This window comes from Tachypleus tridentatus, chromosome 2 (genome assembly GCF_004210375.1).
Source record: "Tachypleus tridentatus isolate NWPU-2018 chromosome 2, ASM421037v1, whole genome shotgun sequence".
In the NCBI taxonomy this organism is placed as follows: Eukaryota; Metazoa; Arthropoda; class Merostomata; order Xiphosura; family Limulidae; genus Tachypleus; species Tachypleus tridentatus.
The window spans coordinates 14,231,048-14,243,704 of NC_134826.1; the positions used below are offsets into that span (position 1 = coordinate 14,231,048).

The following is a 12,657-nucleotide window of genomic DNA, read 5'->3' on the forward strand; positions in this document are numbered from 1 at the left end:
GACCTACAATATTTGTAAAGAAACACTAAACTGAATTGCAAATTAAATAAAAGGAAGCAGATAAATTGGTGCTAGTATATAGAAGACGATCACGATATGAGTCATAAAACTGAGGCTATTGCTCACAACGATTTTATATCCCGCATTCTCTTGTCACGTGATAAAATCTTGACGTAATCACACTTGTTTATCATAGTATAAAATTGCATAAACTGGTAAAGTTATAACTGAGAAAAATAGATCAGAATTGTTTAAACTGAATTGTAACAGATACTGAGAAACGGTATATAATTTTCTAAATATGTAATAGTTCTTGAATTTTCTAAAGTAGTCTATTTTAGAACTGTAGCAATTTTGTAGTTCCAAGTTTGAAAACTCATTTGAGAGAAAGGTGTTGATGCATGTAACGTCCACCGGCGTTAGTAATCTGAAAATTGTGAAGGATCAAAGTGGTTGCAGGGTGCTAATATTATATCTGTAGTATAGTAAGGCGTATGTCCAAGAGTATTTTACAGGCTTTGTACAAAACAGTTTCTTGCTATTTATGTAACTTAAAAACTCGCATAACTACGTTTTATAATGCCAGTTTATTGGAGTAAAATATCTACTTTTGGTCACTTAAGTTAAAAAAAGGCAGGGTTACCTTTATGTTACTGTGAGGGTGACTTCTAAGTGTTTTTGTATTTGAGTTAATTTCTATTAGCTTTCTATTCATTGAGCAACTGCGAGTGTAAATTGAGCCAGGAAAGTCAGGACTGAACAAGTGCATTGTATATTGTTTTTAATTCTGCAAATTCTTACTGAGATTAATTGACAGAGAATTATTATTTTTGGAATATTTTTTATTAGCTATCATTCAAAATGATAAAGTTTATATAACAATATGTATTAATGTAATTTTAAACTCATACATATTTATAATATTTTCATATGTACATATTTATAATAGAGGTGAAGAGAAACATATAGCTTTTGTTTTTTACAGTATATTTCTTCACTGAAAGTGTTTTGGATGATTTATGGATAATGCCCAGAATGTAAATGAGTGAGCTGAAAATTTGATACATATATTTATTTTGAGTGTTTTTCTTAAACTAATAGACCAAAGAATTCCTCAATTCTTGCTTTTCTTTCATGTATTCTGTACATTTTTGTTGTTTGTCCGTCTATTTATACTAGACTATTATATTGTTTGGATTAGAAAATTAAGAGCTTTTAGATTAATTTGTATGCATAAAAGTGCAAAATCAGTATTAGAGAAGCTGATGATTTATATTTATTTCATGATTTCTTATTGTTAAATTAGAGGAAATTGTGAATTATAAACTCCTTTTTTCTGGCTTGACAGTATGCTGAAATATGATTCAAGTTTATAAATAGTTCACAGGTCTTGACAACTTTAGTATGATATACTGCATAATTTGATTCTGGTTTTGAACAAATTATTATTATTATGGGACCATAACTGAAAAAAATACTTCAAGGAACATTTACCAAAGTGTTTTACAAAGTGGAGTACCTCCAGTGGCATAAGTATGCTCATATAATTGCAAGGGGACCTGAAAGGCATAGCAAACTTAAGAATTGCAAACAAGGAGGGAGATATATATATATAAACACATACAACTTAATTCGTTTGAACTAAAAGGCAGTTATATTATTCTGTTAAGTTAGTGATATCATTTGGACAGAATTCTCATTGCAGTTGTAGGAAAATAAAGTAGGGGCCCAAGTTAATTTTCATGTAGGGAAAGAGGCTTCTTTTGTAGTTATGTGACTGAGTATCTCCATAATTTTAAAAATCAAAACTTCATAAACTAGATTTCAGAAAATTTTTGGTTGTCCAGACATGGCAGATATTTGGGATGTTTGAAAGTTAAGTAATACTTCCCCCCTCTCTTTTCAATAGACATTGGTACTGCATAGTTAAAATTAATTATTGAATCTCATTGAGCTAAGGAGACCAGGCCTGGAAAGTTTTTTTTTGTTAACTACCATACCCAAATCATTCTAATGATTCACAATTATTACCTCACATACACAATAAAATAAGGTATTTCATAATTTCCATGTCCTAACTGTATCACTTTATCAACATTGAATCATTCTCACAAACTGGTCCATTAAATAAGGCTGTCCAAGTCCTTCTGCATTAAGGAAGCATTTTCCAAAAAAATGAACTTAGTGCAAATTGTCAGTAAATTTGGAAATCTTCCAACCTGTACAGTAGTCCCTATCAGTAACAGGTACTAAACAACAGTATTGACATACCTGAAATTTACTGCAAACATAACACCCTACAGTGAGTAATTTCACTAAGGGCCCACAGTTTCACATATCTGATTCTTTAGATTTAAAAAGAGCATGTTACTTATTTTACATTAGAAAATTTAGCTTTCGGTTTATTTGTCATAACTTGTAGCATCATTCATCTGAAGCTAAAGCTTTATTTTTGATGTTTTAATTAATTTTTTTCATTAGGAAATCACTTGTTATATCCATACAATTGAACTTAGTATCATTTTGTTTTGTTTTTTACATTTAATATGCAAAAACTAAACCTTTACTTTCAGAATCCATACAGATTACCAAGGGCCCATGAATCACAAGTTGAACAATGGGTGAATAGATAGATTGATATTAGTACAAAAATTAGATAATAAATATGCCCTTTTCTAATATTTATTTTTTGAGTAATGTGTCACAAAGGCATTTTCAAAATGAAACAATAAAAGTATATTTGCACAATGGGTCGCTTCTTGAGCCAGTTGAGTGTGCATAGATAGGGTCAGTACCAATATATTGAAGAAGGAATATTGAATAGAATTCTAAGTTTATTATATGTATTTACATAAAATATAGCAAGCTTTCAGTAAAATGTAGAGATCTGTTGTACATAGAAAATTAGATGTCAAAACTATGTATGCTTAGGTTGTGACTGTGAGTTGACGATACCATTGTAAAGTGATGTTTATTGTACATTTGCATGTTGTATTTGCACAACCTCTAGAACCTCCAAAATGCACATATAGTTTGTTTTTTTCCAGTATCCCTGTATACTGTATCTTATATTTACTTTACCACCAACCATTGTTAAATCAGTAGTTTTGGGTAAAATGAATAATTGATAACTCTTAACACCAAACGCGCAATACCTTGTTGAATCGAATTCTGTAAAATGTCAGAGCACATGCACTTTATCTTTAGACATAGGGTTAAACATACAATCCAATATGGATTTGGCAGTAATTAATTTTTGTGTATTATATGTAGGTTTGTGGTCTTTACTTTTATGTGATCCTGTTTAGTAGAGGAGTTGCTTGCTTTGTTGCTCAATGTAGTTAAAACTATGGAAAGAACAGATGGTCTGAAGGTTGCTGAGAGTGATAAGTGTAGAGAGTGTGCTTGAGTTGAGTGAGTTAAAGTGTAGTTTTAGAAAAACATAAAACTTATTTGTTAAGACTGCATGCTTATATGTCTTTTGTTCCAAAAAAGTAAGGAAGTTTCAGAATGGAGAAAGTAAAATAATTTTCAACTTAAGGTTGTGCACTTTAGGGAAAATGGGTAAAATACTGTGTTTTGATATATGGAGTACAACAAGGGATAATAAGTCTGGGTTAGGTGCATATAACTGCATAGGATATTTGATGAGCTGAAAAAAATATTGCTTATTTCTCAACTGTTGACTGATTAGGACATTTTAGTCCCATTTGCAGTAATTTAATTTAGGTATTTTTCTTCTGGAAAATTACTGATTGTTGTCATTTTTCAGTTCTAGTTTTAATATTTGAAAGTATGTGTTAAGCATGATAATTTGACTTGCAAATAGTTTTCTTGAAATTCTTCCAAAATATTAATGTTCAAAAACAACCAGTTCATTTTAAAATTTGGAGAAAAAGTGAGCAAGAGATGGCACCTTAACTAGATGTTGCCACATTATCTTAAACTTTAGTGATGGAAGGGAAACTAATAAGTCATACAAGTTTGATGGTAATGCTACTTGGATAGTCTACAGATTTACAACACTAAAATCAGGAGTTCGATTCCTCTCAGTAGTCTCGGCTGATGTGGTTTCGCTATAAGAAAACACACACACACACACTACTTGGAAGACATATATAGGAATCTTATTCTTGATTTAATCCCACTTAAGATTGATGTATAATTTTTGGTTTTTACCACAGTAATGGATACTGTTTACTTCACTCGTAGATATAAAGGTCATTAAAGAGTTTAATGCTATGCTTAAATGTTACAATAACTATTAAATGGGATCTAAGTGTTGGCTGTATAAATTTGGCAATTAAAATAAACTTTAGTTACTAGTCTGGTAAGTAGATAGAACTTTACAGAACATGGGCTGTCAGGCAGTAAGAATAAACTTTAGTCACTAGTCTGGTAGGTGGGAGAACTTTACAGAACAGAGGCTGTGAGGCGGTAAGAACAAATTTTAGTCACTAGTCTGGTAGGTGGGAGAACATTACAGAACAGAGGCTGTCAGGCAGTAAGAACAAACTTTAGTCACTAGTCTGGTAGGTGGGAGAATTTTATAAAACAGAGGCTGTCAGGCAGTAAGAACAAACTTTAGTCACTAGTCTGGTAGGTGGGAGAACTTTATAGAACAGAGGCTGTCAAGCAGTAAGAATAAACTAGTAACTAGTCTGGTAGGTAGGAGAACTTTACAGAACAGAGGCTGTGAGGCAGTAAGAATAAACTTTAGTTACTAGCCTGGTAGGTGGGAGAGCTTTACAGAACAGAGGCTGTGAAGCAGTAAGAATAAACTAGTAACTAGTCTGGTAGGTAGGAGAACTTTACAGAACAGAGGCTGTGAGGCAGTAAGAATAAACTTTAGTTACTAGCCTGGTAGGTGGGAGAGCTTTACAGAACAGAGGCTGTGAAGCAGTAAAAAGTAAAAATAAACTCTGCTTTGTGGCTTGGTGGGTAGGAGGTTGCAGGTCCATCATCAGCATTTACTTTGAGATGCCAGGTGCAAATACCAACATTCTAGCCTTTTTTTTATGCTGCTTTTTGTTATGTTAAATGTTTCAGATATTTATAATATGTTTAAATTATATTTCATTTAATGTCTTATCTTCGTAACTTGTTTCAATATTCTTGATCAGGAGAGGAGGACAAAGGTATTTTTACATGAAGTCTTAAGTACAAAATATTTTTTTCAGTGATGTCGAGAAAACCCACTTGTAGAGAAATATATATGCAAAACGCTCGCTTGGGTTGAGAAAATATTTTACATAGAAGAGCTTAACAACGCTTTTGACCTTCTTCGGTCATCAGGGTTCACAAAGAAAGAAGGTAACTGACCGGAAGCTGACCACATGTTAGGAAGGGGTTGTGTAACTGAGTGTTGGAATGTATAGGGTGGTGTTAGATGTTTGAATATATAATTTTATTTTATTATATTTAATATAGGTATAAAGGCGTTCCTTTATATTGGTTTATTTTGGGTTTAAGTTGTTGTATAAGTAAGGCTTCTTTAATTTTGCATTTGTTTATGTTTGTTCCTTTATTTAGTATTTGAGTGTTTTTTATGGTTATGTTGTGTTTATTTGACTTACAGTGTTCAAAATTCTAAAAGCAGATAAAGGTTACTCCATAGTCATAATGACCACGAATGAATACATCCAAAAAACGAAGAACATCCTATCAGACACGAACAAATTTAAACCAATACACACAAATCCAACAAAGACACACGAGATGCAACTAAACAAATTACTACTAAAAAAGAAAAAAGCTAACACAATTTCACAAACACTTTATTCCTGCCTACGTAAAACCGACTCATGCACACCACAAATATACGGCATTCCCAAACCTCATAAACCAGATTGTTCATTACGACCAATAATGTCCACATATGAATCGTTTAATTACAATCTTGGTAAATACATAGCATGGGCATTCTCCAAATATGTAACATCAGCCAGCTCATTCATCAAAGACTCTTTTAATTTCAAGTCTAATTTAAATCAACTTAATCACAAAGCCTTAATGGCCAGTTTTGATATTATATCCCTCTTTACAGAAGTTCCAACCACTGAAGCCTGCAAGATAGCCTTAGAACTCTATATCCGTGACCCTAACCCAACTATAGACATTCCCAGCAAACAATTAGCAACCCTCATAGAATTCACCACAATAAAGACAAACTTCATGTTCAACAACCACAACTATATACAAACAAATGGCCCAAGTATGGGCAACCCAGTATCACCAATTCTAGCCAATATTTTTATGACACAAGTCGAAACACAAGCAATTAACACAGCATTACATCCACCACTATACTGGTACAGATGTGTAGATGACACGATTGCGGGATTCAGATCTACAGAACATACACTTAATTTTTTCAATCACATTAACTCTATACATCCCAACATTAACTTCACATGTGAACAGGAAGAAAGCAATCAAATATCATTTCTTAACCTCAAACTTACAAGAACCGACACAGAATTCAAAACAGAAATCCACAGAAAAATCACTCATACTGGACTATACATTCCTTGGAACTCAGCACATGAAACAAAACAAAAACTCAACATACTAAGAAACCAAATAAACACAGCCATAAAACTATGCTCACCAGATAAAATTAACGATGAAGTAGCCAAAATAAAACAATACTCATCAGCATCAATAAGTTTCCTCCACAAACCGTAGAAAACATCATACGCACACACCTAGACAGAAAGCAAAATCAACCAACAAAAGTAAATATATCTCACGATTCAAAAAATCATGAAACTATATACTGCTGCATACCATGTATTCCCGACATCAGCAGACAAATAATGAACATTTGGCAAAAACTAGTAATCAAATATGACATTCCAGTTAATACCAAAATTATTCAAAAACCAGGCACAAAACTGAGGTTTATACTATGTAAAAACTACACTGACAAACACCACAACAACATTATTTATAAAATACAATGTAATAACTGCCACGAGTTCTATATTGGAGAAACAAGTAGAAAAATGGAAACCAGATTCAAAGAACATAAAAAGTCACCTTCACACGCTGAACACTGCAAGTCAAATAAACACAACATAACCATAGAAAACACTCAAATACTAAATAAAGAAACAAACATAAACAAACACAAAATTAAAGAAGCCATACTCATACAACAACTTAAACCCAAAATAAACCAATATAAAGGAACGCCTTTATACCTATATTAATATAATAAAATAAATAAAATTATATATTCAAACATCTAACACCGCCCTCTACATTCCAACACTCAGTTACACAACCCCTTCCTAACATGTGGTCAGCTTCCGGTCAGTTACCTTCTTTCTTTGTGAACCTGACGATGACCGAAGAAGGTTGAAACGTTGTTCGCTCTTCTACGTAAAATATTTTGTCAACCCAAACGAGCCGTTTTTGCATATATAAAATGTTTCTTTGTTCACCGAATTAAAGGAGTAGTAGTTTGTGTTTGTTTTTCCAAGTGTTCTCTGTGTTGTCAGATTTGAGCAAGAAGCTTTGAGTTAAGTTGAAGAATTAAGAAAATGAAAGATTAGTATGACAGTCTAGATTAAAGAGTAATTTTACTGTATACTACACAGGTATCTAAGAAGTATGTTTGAGGCAATAACCTGTACTAGAGTATACTGAGAAATATTTCTTGGGATAATTCTGAATGACTATTCAGAACCATTTAAATGTTGATAGAGATTGTGAGAGAGCCATTTGATCATGGGAGATATTTTGGATGTAAGAAGACAAGCTAATATTTGTAAGTTACTTTGAAAAGAAAGTGAAATTTCTCTCTAAATCCTTACTTTTTATAAATATTTAAAAAGAAGGAACAGGCTTTTCATGCCATCATAACTTGTACCAAGCACAGAGGTTTTCCTAATATATAGTTTATCTGAAATTGTGCACCTGTTAAAATATCTATGGAGTTGAAAATTCACCTAAATAAGTAAGTTCAAGTTGATAAATATTAAAAACATATTTAAGAATATAAAATCCCATTCCAGAGGTCTTAAATATATGTATTTACTAGAATGTTCTTCATTTGTTTTGATCATTTTGGACTTTCATGTGTATGTCGTGCAGTAAAGTGTTGTGTATTAAAAATGTAGTTAAAATACAATTGTGTAGTTGAAAAATATCTTTTTAGAAAATCAGTGGTAATGAGTGTGGTGTAATTAGTATGTCAACATTTTGCCTTGTTTGTCAAATTAAATTGATTTACATGTCATTATTAATCTTATTATTTTATTGTTTGTTAACAATTGGAAAGTTCTAATACATTCACTGTAAATGAATATATTAGTAGCCTTAAATTGTTAAAATAAGTATGTCATACTATGACAATAATTGTAGCCCTGAAGTATTTAATTGATACATGTGGTCAAATCCCACTATATCTGTCTACCAAAATGTGGCAGTGGGGAGTGTTGACTGACATTCTGTCTTTCTTAGTCTGTCACTTCAAAATTATGGATGGTTAACATGTATAGCCCTTATGTAACTTTGTACAAAATTTAACAAATATATTAAATGATGCATGTGTGATATAGAGAGTGGATACTTATGTTAAGAATTTTTTATATGAAATGTGTGTCTTTGAAGTGTTACTATAATATTAATTTTCAGAAAGTGAAAAATATGTGCAGTGTTTAGTAAATTGTTGTAAGACTTGTAATTATTGAAGTATACTTGTAGTTTTTTGTAAGTGTTGTAAGAGCTAATTAAAGCTTCTCAGTTATTTATTTTGTCAAAGTTAAGAGTTAATCATTCACAAAACGATTGGTTTTAGGAATTTTATTGTTATGCCTCATTTGTAGTTTCAACAAGCACTCTAATTATAACAAGAAGACCTTCAAAATTTTATTATCAGTGTGGGTTGCCAAGGTTATCAGTTGTATTATAAGGATGGCTAAGAGATAGATGTTATTTGTCTTAGAAATCTTGTAATTGCTTAATGAGTTATGTTTTCCATGAAGCACTTCTTAGAACTGTGCTAAAATTATAAAACATGGACTGCATTCCTAGTTTAGAAACTTCTAGAAAAGCAGAACAAGTAATTTTTGTATTTTTTTTGTTTGTTTAGCGTAAGCTATAAATATTACCAGTAAAACTATTATAATCAAGGTGTGAAAATAGTTCACAGGTGCACAGTTAAAGCATTCTTACAGCAGGGGGTTTGTATCTGCAGAATTAAGGGAAGCAAAGTAGTGTGAAACTGTGAAGTGGGCAAAACATTTATATACATGTGCTGAATGAATAGAGGAGGAATTGTTATTTATTTTATGGGGGGGGAGGAGTTACAGCAGTACAGTTTTATATCTTTGTAGTAAATTAAAACCTTTTATAGTATGTGCTGTCTTACTTTAGTTTTGTTGCAAGATTTAAACAGTTTTAAAGGTATCTGGGCTTCTACAAAAGTACTCTTAGGTTGCAGTTATGTTGATAAAAGAAGAAAGTGTTATTTTAATCAATTTTTTCTTGGTTTGCTGTCTTAAGTTAGATGAACTAACATATAAATTTAAATGGTACAAAAAATATACACTGTAATTAAGTATTAACACCTGTCTCTCTTTATTGCTGTTTGTAAGCTGTTTAAACATCACTAAAGATGATTCACTTTTTAATAACATAATGATTCATAAACAGTGTACAAGTATAATCTCTCTCAAAATAGTGAATTTTATCTTATTTTTCAGATGAGACTGTATTACATATACATCACAGTTATAATACACATCTAATACTTTCTATGTAAGTTATACACCTGATGAATCTGAAACTCATTCTTGTTTAAGTGATGTACAGATAGATAGGTACAGGTAGACAAATTCATAATGTAATTTGTGAAAGAACTAATGCTAATAATAATAATAATGTTGAATTTCATATCACTGTTGACACAAACAAGGAAATTTTAATGTGTAAAAGTCTATAAGAGTATTTAAGCTCATTAACTATTTAATTCTCGTGTACAGATAAACAATATTTCTTTTTAACTGCTGTGTATTTTAAAGATGGCTGGTATGGGTGTTAAAATTTTACAATTTTTACTTCAAGTAGGTTATCATCATCATGAATTACTTTAACTGTCATATTTATAGATAAACATTGATTTTAACTGTTTTTTTTGTGTGTGTATGTATTTGTATAAACATTTCTCTTGGTGTCAGTTTTACTTTAAATGTACATTAGAAAACTAAAAAGACATGATTTTTTATATCTTTTTGTTTCTCTGAAACTAGAAACTGGTAACCTTCAGAAGTTTAAAGAGAAATACCCTTTTTTTCATGTAATACAAAACTTTAGAGTTGCATGCCATTGCTCTGTTGGAGGATAGTTGTGAGCCCCAGGCATTGAAATAGTTTGGATCAATCACTTTTATCTTGACTGAGCCTTTAAGTTTAGTTAAATAAAAATGTTGCAAATATGGTGTATTTAATACCATTCTATCTACCAGTATGTAAAATAACTTGATATGGAACTATCCTTTTATTACAGGTATCCAATATTACCATCTTCAAATTAAAAAAAAAAAAGTACAGTTGTTGAGCTATATACCAAATCTAAACCCAAACTTTTACATAGATCAGCTACTTACTGTCACTACAGCTTGCTTTATTTTCAGGATAGTGTCTTTCATTGTCATAACTATTAATTGACAATTTTTTAACTTTCATTTTACTAATATGGTAAGTCATCTTTGTATTTCTTTTTTCTTATTTAGAGTTGTTATGTAGGTGCTGTGGATTTTTTATATGAATTTCAGTTCAGTTTAGTCATTTCATTGGAGATAATTTTTTGTAATAACTTCAGTTAAAACTAAATGTATATTTTGTTTGTTGTCAAGCCTGTTCTCTGTAAGGGAATACTTATTCTACTTAACAGCATAAGGAAGACTTTTATTGTGTTTTTTTTGTTGGTTTTTTCACAGTGAAATATATATATTTATATTCTCTTTATCATGTAATTTGTCTGTTTGTCATCTTGAATCTCTTTGTCACTCAAGTTTATAAGTGTAGGTTAAGTGGGTACTGACACACATTTTACAATTAACAGTAAACTGTTTCTATAATGTTGTTACAAACTTTATAAGTTTCCCACTTTGATATCTGAAAATTGGTGTAAATATTCTCTTGCAGATCAGGTGAACCCAAGAGAACCATGTGTTAATTTATTAGTTTTTCTGAAACTTTTAATATTCTATTTCTTAAATAGTATAGGGATAATCATTGTATTTCAGAAAAAATATTACTATACTGAATGATATTTTAGTGGTAAATACTGTTCACCAATTGTATTACAGTATTAAATATAACTTAAGATTTTGCCATTAGATGGCACTGGTAATTATGAGCAGAATATATTTGTTACATATTTTCTTCCACATGTTGCTTCGTCAGACTAATAGCTTTATATTTTCCTAATAACTAATTGTGTTAAAATGCTTTATAATTAATGAGAAAAAATGTATATGTACAGCAAATGCTAACTAGCAGTCTTGAGATAACTGGGAAGAAAAGCAGAAAGTGAAATATTCTGTGGTACATTTTGCATGCATATAAATGTATATTTTGTGTGGATCTGAGAGGCTATGGTTTGACCTTTTGATGCAAAACCATTCTTCACATGGTGGACTTGTGTTTATAAGAGTAACAATTAAATATCAATATTTGATTACTTCCAGGCCAACAGTTGGTGGTGTGTGTTGTGAATTATGTTTCTTCCTTCTCATCTCATCAGTGCAGAATTAGGAACTAACATCAGGAATGTTAGAAATAACTGACGAGAAAAGTTAAGTAACAGGCACTGTCATTGTTTAACAGAAGTACTAGTAGTGACTGACAAAATTAAGAATTTGTTGAGTGTCAAGTAGGGCAAGAAAACCATATATTAAAGTGTAGAAAAAAAATCATTTTTTTTTTATAATCTATCTTCCCACATTCATAGAAATAACTCATTATTTTAATAAAACTTGGGCCATGTTACATTGTTAGGTACTTCATGTTGTATTTGTAAACTTCATATGTTCCTGTTGCTTAAGGATCAAGACATGCTTCACTTAATACCACAAAGTGTGCAACTATATTTTATTGTACATTTTATTGGCTTCATTGTAAATATAACAGTATTTTATCAAAATATCAGCATATGCAAGGCTTGTAAGAGCTGTGTTAATAACTTTTTAAATTGGCAAGTTCTTCAAATTGATGTACATGGGACAAGGCTGTGATGTATATTATATTGATATGCATGCATGCGTGCAAGAACTTACATATTATATTTTGTTTACCTGTAATACAATTGAACTAATAATTTTATCTTTTAATACTAACTTGAAATCATAATTAAAATTCATCTATTGTATAATAGTGATTCAGTAGGTCTTTTTTTTTTTAATACAAAATCAACAGTATAGACTCTCCCATACACAATATGCAAATTCAGGAATCATGATAGCTGTTGTTATCGTAGAATACAAATACTCATTAAGAAGTTAATATAGTACACTTAAAAATAATTTTATAATATAAAATGTCTTGTCATATTGAAAAATATTGCATATCATCTTTTAAACAATGAGACTTTTGGTTGTAAAATGTCACACAATAATATTCAAGCTTACAATAAATTTATTTTTTT

At 30.8% G+C, this 12,657-nt stretch overlaps 1 long non-coding RNA gene across 1 annotated transcript; it reads left to right on the forward strand.

Annotated features, from left to right (window-relative positions):
* The first annotated feature begins 355 nt into the window (after positions 1 to 355).
* On the forward strand, positions 356 to 8,674 carry LOC143235261 (uncharacterized). Its single transcript, XR_013018991.1, has 3 exons — positions 356 to 1,045; positions 2,574 to 2,621; positions 7,605 to 8,674. It is a non-coding gene; the product is annotated as an uncharacterized LOC143235261 (long non-coding RNA).
* Positions 8,675 to 12,657: the final 3,983 nt, after the last annotated feature.